The sequence below is a fragment of the Schistocerca americana genome, chromosome 1, assembly GCF_021461395.2.
Source record: "Schistocerca americana isolate TAMUIC-IGC-003095 chromosome 1, iqSchAmer2.1, whole genome shotgun sequence".
In the NCBI taxonomy this organism is placed as follows: Eukaryota; Metazoa; Arthropoda; class Insecta; order Orthoptera; family Acrididae; genus Schistocerca; species Schistocerca americana.
Genome location: NC_060119.1, coordinates 831432679 through 831442016, shown reverse-complemented (window position 1 = coordinate 831442016; position 9338 = coordinate 831432679).

Sequence of the window (9338 nt, the reverse complement as noted above, 5' to 3'; positions counted from 1 at the left end):
GACAATTTCCTACATATTACGCTCCTGTTGCATTTTTGGTGTTGTTCTTCTTCTTATGAACGCCAATTTGCGGTTTTTTTCCCCATTCCACACATTTGACAAATGACATTTGACAGTCGGCAACAGAAACCAAAACATTGCTTTCAAACAAGCGTTCAGTGCATAGTGTTGTGGAATGGGGAAAAAACCGCAAATTGGCGTTCATAAGAAGAAGAGCAACACCAAAAATGCAACAGGAGCGTAATATGTAGGAAATTGTCCACGCAACCTGCCACTGACGATGCCTTGCAGAAAATAAAGGCGAAACGCGTATGGCACTAAAATTGTGTTTTATTCACTTGCTGTCAGACGCTCCATAAGTAAAAATTATTAATATACCGTAATAGTACTAAACACATCCCTGCACTCTGATATCCAGTGATACTTCACTCCTTTTTTCAATAAGTAAGAGAGGCCGTGCTGTTCCTGCAAATTTTGAAACAAACTTTTGGTAGCAATTTTCGAAACCACAGAAAGAATGTAACTCCTTTTCTGCACCAGATGTTGTAAAATCCTGTAGGCTTTTACTAATCGAGGATCTGGTCAACTGATCACATCTCCTAAATACTGTACTACCTGCAGTGCGAAGAGGCACTTTTGTGTGTTACATGTGCTGCACACACCCATTTACACACTTCCCTTAGCCGTAGCACATGTCTTCCACATGCTTTGCAAAGACATTTATGTCATCCAAAACACTATTTACTGCTTTGATTTTTAGCCCTAACAAAATCCCATCTAACAAACATTGAAGTAAAGCTGGCACTTTCATTAAGCCAACCAGCATACAACAAATATTGGTACTGTCCTGAAGGAACCATTAATGGCACTTTCAACTGGTTCTCAAGTACTACTTCTAAATGATGATAGCCATTTCACAGGACCATGGTGGAGAAATACCCGCATGGATACAAATTATGCAATGTTTACATTATATTTGGAATTGGATACACATCTGTAATCATGTGGGTTTTAAGATATCTATAATGACAACAAAGCTGATATGCTTTTATGCCATCTGTTTACTCTTCTTTGGAATGGTAACCACTGGTCCTCCCGAAGGACTGGTACTTTCCTTAACAATATCAGTCCATAAATGTTGATTACTAAACTCCTCTATCGCCAGTTGTAGATAATGAAGCATGCAGTGCACTTTACAATACACCACTGACTGATTCCAAGCTGATATTCTGTGTTGTGTCACTAGAATCGCTGGCAAACACCCATGAACATTAAACAGGTCTTAAAACTCCGATAACAACCCCTCTAAATAAAACACAGTTGAACTAGTGCTTATGCTTAGGGTCCGAATTTACTCTCTCCAAATCTCATTACTCCACAATTTCCAAATTGGTGACCATCTACCTTTTAGACAAATTCATGTCTTCACTCCCCTAGTTTTCTATTCTGCAAATGATCTATTTCCTGCATGTGCACAACATCCCAGAATACAAAAAACTGTGCTTTTTCTAACTCATCATTCTCTTTCAGTGGCTCAACAATACATAACACATTTTCTGGCAAATTAATTCCTATGCTCAGGCATACTAGTTTTCCAGTACTTTGCGGTACTTAATAGCGCAAATTAATCCTTAGTAGGTTGCTCACAGTCTCACTGGTTCATCTTTTGTGAGAGACAAACCTTGTAACTTTCTGGCACAGGCAACTGTTTCCCGCTGGTGAAGCGACGTCTCATTGATTTCCCTAGATGCTGTTCAATACCAATTTTAGCGTCAAGTTCATACAGAAAAACTAACCATAAGATTGCGTAATAACCATCTTCAATATGAGGCAAAACTTCCATACATCCCCGGAAATATTTTGACCCTACCCAAAAACTCAATATCACCGATTCCAGTGAACGAACATCACCACCATATGTGATTCTTGAGTTTCTCCCGGCGTATTTGATAATCAAAATATCCACGGGCATGCTGCCGGTCTATAGTGTCCAACGGACACAATATTTCGGCGATCATACATGTCGCCATCATCAGGTGAACTGACGGACTGAGCTCCTGTGAACGTGCCGGCACGTAGACCCGTACGCTATGGCTGCTCAGAGGGAACTGGGTTCGGTCGCGGCGGCGGGCGATTTAAATACCCTCCGCCCGCGGCGCGCTCCCTCCGCCGTCCGCGCCCCGCGCCACGGTCGCGCGGTGGAACAGATTGCGACGGCGTCTGAGATGGCGTCGGTGTGATGGCTCTGTCCGCCGTGGTCGTCACAACTATACGTTTGCTCGATTTACTCTTGATTAACCCGATCGCTGGTTCCCAAGCCTTGCTAAGATTATAGCCACAGTCACGGTTTATGAGGTCGTCATTGGTGCGAATTTCGATGGCCTCTCTAACAACGCTGTCCCAGTATCCCGACGTCTGTACCAGAATCCTCGTGCGGTCATACTCCATGGCGTGATTTTCCGACAAACAATGTTCAGCGACCGTCGACTTGCTCGGATATATCAGTCGAGTGTGCCTCTGGTGTTCACGGCATCGATCCTCGACGGTACGCATCGTCTGACCAATATACGACTTGCCACATTGACACGGAATCTGGTACACGCCGGCCTTCCTCAAACCGAGGTCATCTTTGGCGCTCCCCACCAGTGCACGAGTTTTATTTGAAGGACAAAACACAGTTCCGACCCGGTGTTTCTTCAGAATGAGGGCGATTTTCCCCGAGAGTGCGCCCGTGTATGGAATAAATGCAGTGCCTACCTCCTCCCTCGTGACTTCATCCATCTCAACAGGTTGTGCTGCAGTGGTTGGGCGGAGAGCACGTTGAATCTGCCACTCTGAGTACCCATTTTTTCGAAATACAGTTCTCAGATGTTCCAATTCCTGGGGTAGACTCTCTGCGTCATAGTGCGCGCCCTGTGTACTAGAGTTTTAAGTACCCCATTCCTCTGTGAAGGGTGGTGGCAGCTGTCTGCGTGCAAATACAGATCAGTGTGCGTAGTCTTCCGATACACCCCATGACCTAGGGTGCCGTCAGCCCTTCTCTTGACCAAGACGTCAAGGAAAGGTAATTTACCCTCCGTTTCAGTCTCCATAGTGAATTTGATGTTGGGGTGTATGGAGTTTAGATGTGTAAGGAAGTCAAGGAGTTTATCCATACCATGTGGCCAGATGACGAACGTGTCGTCCACGTAACGGAAAAAGCAAGTAGGTTTCCATACGGATGACGACAGGGCTTCCTCCTCGAAGTTCTCCATGTACAAATTCGCTACCACCGGTGAGAGTGGGCTACCCATGGCGACTCCCTCCGTTTGTTCGTAGTATTCTCCATTAAAAAGAAAATACGTGGAAGTCAAGACATGCCTAAAAAGTTCAGTGGTCTTCTCGTCAAACTTCTGACTAATCAATTCTAGTGACTCTCGCAGGGGTACCCTCGTAAACAAGGAAACGACGTCAAAACTCACCATGATATCTGACTCATCCAACCTGAAGCTATCAAGGCGTTTAACAAAATCCACGGAATTACGGATGTGATGAGGGCATTTACCCACATAAGGACTTAATATTTCCGTCAGGTATTTGGCCAACAAATATGTAGGTGCCCTGATGTTGCTGACAATGGGGCGTAATGGTACCCCCTCTTTGTGAACCTTCGGGAGTCCATATAGTCTAGGCGGTACCGGACCTTGGGGTAACAATTTCTTAGCGTCACCCTCCGGAAAATCTGCGTCCTTGAGAAGCGCCCTCGTCTTGTTCTCCACCTTCTTTGTAGGGTCAACGCTGATCTTCCGGTAGGAATCGTCATTTAGCAGGTTCTGCATCTTATCAGTGTAGTCCTTATGGGAGACAACAACTGTAGCATTGCCTTTGTCAGCCGGTAAGACAACAATTTCAGAGCGCTCCCTCAGATCACGAATAGCTGCCCTCTCTTTACTGCTGATATTTGACTTCATCGGCTTGGATTTCGTCAACGCACGACAAGTTTCACGACGTATTTCCTCGGCTGATTCTGGCGGAAGTCGAGCTGCAACCTGTTCAACAGCACTAACAATTTCCGCGACCGGAGTGAACTTGGGGGTGGGAGTGAAGTTGAGACCTTTCTGCAAAACCGAGACCGCATCATGCCACTCAAATTGATGAGAGTCTTGCACGGAACCTGCAGAGATGGTTTGTCAAGGAGACGTGAGAACTTAGCTGTTTGACGTCCCGTAGCCTTCTAATGGGCGGAATCAGCTGACACCCAGGTGACACCATCAATCCAATCCCAGGAACAAGAAGTGGACTTACTAGCCAGTTGCAAATGTAGTTTGAGTAATTCCTGTGAGATAAACTCAAGGCTCCGGCGGGTGAATTGTACTCTCTCACGTACCAATGCGAGGCTGGCTCGTTTCTTGATTCTCTTAGCTGCTGCAGAATCGATGTGATGCATAACCTTAGCAAAATTTGGAACAACATTCTCGGAACGACATCTCTTTAGAAAGGCAAGAGTACTTAGCAAACGACATCTACGGTGGCGCAACTTCTCAAATTTCTTCATGCTGCGATACATCTCCTCCCCGTAAAGGTGTATGATGTGATTCTTGAGTTTCTCCCGGCGTATTTGATAATCAAAATATCCACGGGTATGCTACCGGTCTATAGTGTCCAACGGGCACAATGTTTCGGCGATCATACATGTCACCATCATCAGGTGAACTGACGAACTGAGCTCCTGTGAACGTGCCGGCACGGAGATCCGTACGCTATGGCTGCTCAGAGGGAACTGGGTTCGGTCGCGGCTGCGGCCGATTTAAATACCCACGTATTTTCTTTTTAATGGAGAATACTACGAACAAACGGAGGGAGTCGCCATGGGTAGCCCACTCTCACCAGTGGTAGCGAATTTGTACATGGAGAACTTCGAGGAGGAAGCCCTGTCGTCATCCGTATGGAAACCTACTTGCTTTTTCCGTTACGTGGACGACACGTTCGTCATCTGGCCACATGGTATGGATAAACTCCTTGACTTCCTTACACATCTAAACTCCATACACCCCAACATCAAATTCACTATGGAGACTGAAACGGAGGGTAAATTACCTTTCCTTGACGTCTTGGTCAAGAGAAGGGCTGACGGCACCCTAGGTCATGGGGTGTATCGGAAGACTACGCACACTGATCTGTATTTGCACGCAGACAGCTGCCACCACCCTTCACAGAGGAATGGGGTACTTAAAACTCTAGTACACAGGGCGCGCACTATCTCTGACGCAGAGAGTCTACCCCAGGAATTGGAACATCTGAGAACTGTATTTCGAAAAAATGGGTACTCAGAGTGGCAGATTCAACGTGCTCTCCGCCCAACCACTGCAGCACAACCTGTTGAGACGGATGAAGTCACGAGGGAGGAGGTAGGCACTGCATTTATTCCATACACAGGCGCACTCTCGGGGAAAATCGCCCGCATTCTGAAGAAACACCGGGTCGGAACTGTGTTTTGTCCTCCAAATAAAACTCGTGCACTGGTGGGGAGCGCCAAAGATGACCTCGGTTTGAGGAAGGCCGGCGTGTACCAGATTCCGTGTCAATGTGGCAAGTCGTATATTGGTCAGACGATGCGTACCGTCGAGGATCGATGCCGTGAACACCAGAGGCACACTCGACTGATATATCCGAGCAAGTCGACGGTCGCTGAACATTGTTTGTCGGAAAATCACGCCATGGAGTATGACCGCACGAGGATTCTGGTACAGACGTCGAGATACTGGGACAGCGTTGTTAGAGAGGCCATCGAAATCCGCACCAATGACGACCTCATAAACCGTGACTGTGGCTGTAATCTTAGCAAGGCTTGGGAACCAGCGATCGGGTTAATCAAGAGTAAATCGAGCAAACGTATAGTTGTGACGACCACGGCGGACAGAGCCATCACACCGACGTCATCTCAGACGCCGTCGCAATCTGTTCCACCGCGCGACCGTGGCGCGGGGCGCGGACGGCGGAGGGAGCGCGCCGCGGGCGGAGGGTATTTAAAACGGCCGCCGCCGCGACCGAACCCAGTTCCCTCTGACCAGCCATAGCGTACGGATCTCCGTGCCGGCACGTTCACAGGAGCTCAGTTCGTCAGTTCACCTGATGATGGCGACATGTATGATCGCCGAAATATTGTGCCCGTTGGACACTATAGACCGGCAGCATACCCGTGGATATTTTGATAATCACCACCATCTATTCCACATAACCTATGTGTTAGTAGGCTTATTCTCCTCTTCCCTATGAGGTACATACTTACTGCTAAGACTTGTGCACCTGCGTCCAATAGAAACTTACAATATTTTCAAACCACTAACCCAGTCAAACAAAATTCCGCGTCTGCATATATCGTGGTTGTGCCGCTCGGCGGCCCTGGAGGCCCCACTTTCATTTAACGCGAAGTTACTATTCCTATTCTCAGCATTACCATCGTGCCCCGTATGGTGTCTATAGTTTGTTCCCCGTGCCTCACTCTCCAACATTTTGTTCAGTGCAGCTGACGGTGCTTTCGCTGACCACCCACAGCAGAAAAACCTGATATCGCAGACTTGGGTTACTTCGTCTATCTTCTACAACGCTGTTTCTATGGAACCAGCTAAGTCCTTAGGAAACTCTGAACATACTTTTCTCGATACGTCAGGTGGCAATCACCGCAAAAATGCTTCCAGCACAAGCTGTGCCACCTCTTGTAGTAGGTCCTCGTTTGTGTCACCACATTCCCTCAGCTTACGCGCATTGACGTTAAACTTTCTAACCCTGTTTTTGTTTGACCCTACCCAAAAACTCAATATCAACGATTCCAGTGAACGAACATCACCACCATCTATTCCACATAACCTATGTGTTAGTAGGCTTATTCTCCTCTTACCTATGAGGAAGGACTCACGTGATACACTGTTTAATTGCTCCTGATAACATATACAACTCTTCTTCCTCCTATAACGCTACAATAAGCCTGTAATCAAAACTTCAAATTTTAAATTTTTAAGCATTCCCTAACTAAATGTGATACATCACGTATGTTTTCGCAAAAAAAAAAAAAAAAAAAAAAAAAAAAAAAAAAAAAAAAAAAAAAAATATGGCTCTGAGCACTATGGGACTTAACATCTATGATCATCAGTCCTCTAGAACTACTTAAACCTAACTAACCTAAGGACATCACACAACACCCAGTTATCACGAGGCAGAGAAAATCCCTGACCCGCCGGGAATCGAACCCGGGTGCGGGAAGCGAGATCGCTACCGCGCGACCACGAGCTGCGGACATGTAACTTAGACACATGCAACAGATGTTCCTCTGACTAACATCTCAACTTCGCAGCTGTAACAGGTTGTCTAGAAAAGCTGGCGCATCTACATCTACATACACACTCCACAAGTAACCATACATTGCGTGGCGGATACCCCGTACCACTACTGGTCATTTCCTTTCTTGTTCCACTGGCAAGCAGAGTGAGGGAGAAACGACTGTCTATATGGCTCCGTATGAGACCTAATTTCACGAATACTATCTTCGTGACCCTTACGTACAAAGATTGGAACTCATATAGTGGCAACTATTTATTCACAACAGAAAGAAAAGAGTTACATGTTTACACCTGTTACTGTCTTTCAAAGTAGTGACCAGCGTTGTGTAGAACCCATTGCCAGCGATGTGGAAGGTGTAGTATACCGCTAGGAGAGCCTGTTCTGTGGATGGTGCGAATGGAGCGGTCCAAATTTATGGTGATTCTCGTGCACGACTGTGATAGTGTTATCCTAACGCATTACGTTCCTCCACGGCAGACCGTCAATGCACAGTATTACTATTCGTTTTTGGAGCATCACCTGCGATCAGCTTTACGAAAGAAGCTGCGACGCTTCTGCGCAACCCACAAATCATTTTTGCACGACAATACGCGGGCTCATACAGCACAAGCTGTCGCTGCTCTGTTCGGTCGATGGGACTGGGAAGTACTGTACCATCCACCATACTCCCCGGACTTAAGTCCTTGTGACTTTGATTTGATTCCGAAGATGAAGGAACCACTTCGTGGCATTCGCTTCAGAACTGTTCCAGAGATTCGACAGGCAGTAGACCGCTCCATTCGCACCAGCAACAGAACAGGCTCTGCTAACGGTATACTACGCCTTCCACATCGCTGGCAACGGGTTCTACGCAACGCTGGTGACTACTCTGAAGGATAGTAACAGATGCAAACATGTTTAATCGTTTGTACCGATTGTGAATAAGTAGTTGCCACTATTTAAGTTCCAACCTTCGTATGTTGAGGGGAGTAGAATCATTCGGCAGTTAGCTTCAAATGCCGGTTCTCTAAATTTTCTCAATAGTGTTTCTCAAAAAGAACGTCTCCCCACTCCAAGGCATCCCATTTGAGTACCAGAAGCATCTCCGTAACCATTACGTGTTGTTCGAACCTGCCGGCGACAAATATAACCTCTGAATTGCTTCGATGTCTTCCTTCAGTCCGACCTGGTGTGGATCCTTAAAACTTGAACATCACTCAAGAATAGGCGGAACCAGCGTCCTACATGCGGTCTCTCTTACAGGTGAGCCACTCTTTCCTAACTTCTCCCAGTAAACAGAAGCCGACCAATCGCCTTCCTTATCACAGTACCCACATGCTCGTTCCAATTCCATATCGCTTTGCGACGTTACGCCCAGATACTTAAACTACTTGACTGTGTCAAGTAGGACACTAGTAATACTGTAACCGAGCATTACAGGTTTGTCCTTCCTACTCGTCCCCATTAACTTAATTTTTCCTTAATTAGAACTAGCTGCCATTCATCACACCAACTAGAAATTTTGTCTTACGTCACTCAACTTCGACACGTTACCATAAACCACAGATTCACCAACAAACAACCGCAGATTGCTGCATCCTGTCCGCCAAATCATTTATGTATATGGAGAACTACAGCGGTCCTATCATACTTCCCTGGGGCACTCCTGACGATACCGTAATCCTCGATTAACATTCATTGTCGAGAACAACATACTGGGTTCTATTACTTAAGAAGGCTTCTAGCCACTCACATATCTGTGAACTTATTCCATATGTTCGTACCTTTTTAACAGCCTGCATTGGGGCTCCGTTGAGGCATGGCGCCTTATACAGAGTGTTACAAAAAGGTACGGCCAAACTTTCAGGAAACATTCCTCACACACAAATAAAGAAAAGATGTTATGTGGACATGTGTCCGGAAACGCTTAATTTCCATGTTAGAGCTCATTTTAGTTTCGTTCTTCCACCTACGCTCAATGGAGCACGTTATCATGATTTCATACGGAATACTCTAGCTGCGCTGCTAGAACATGTGCCTTT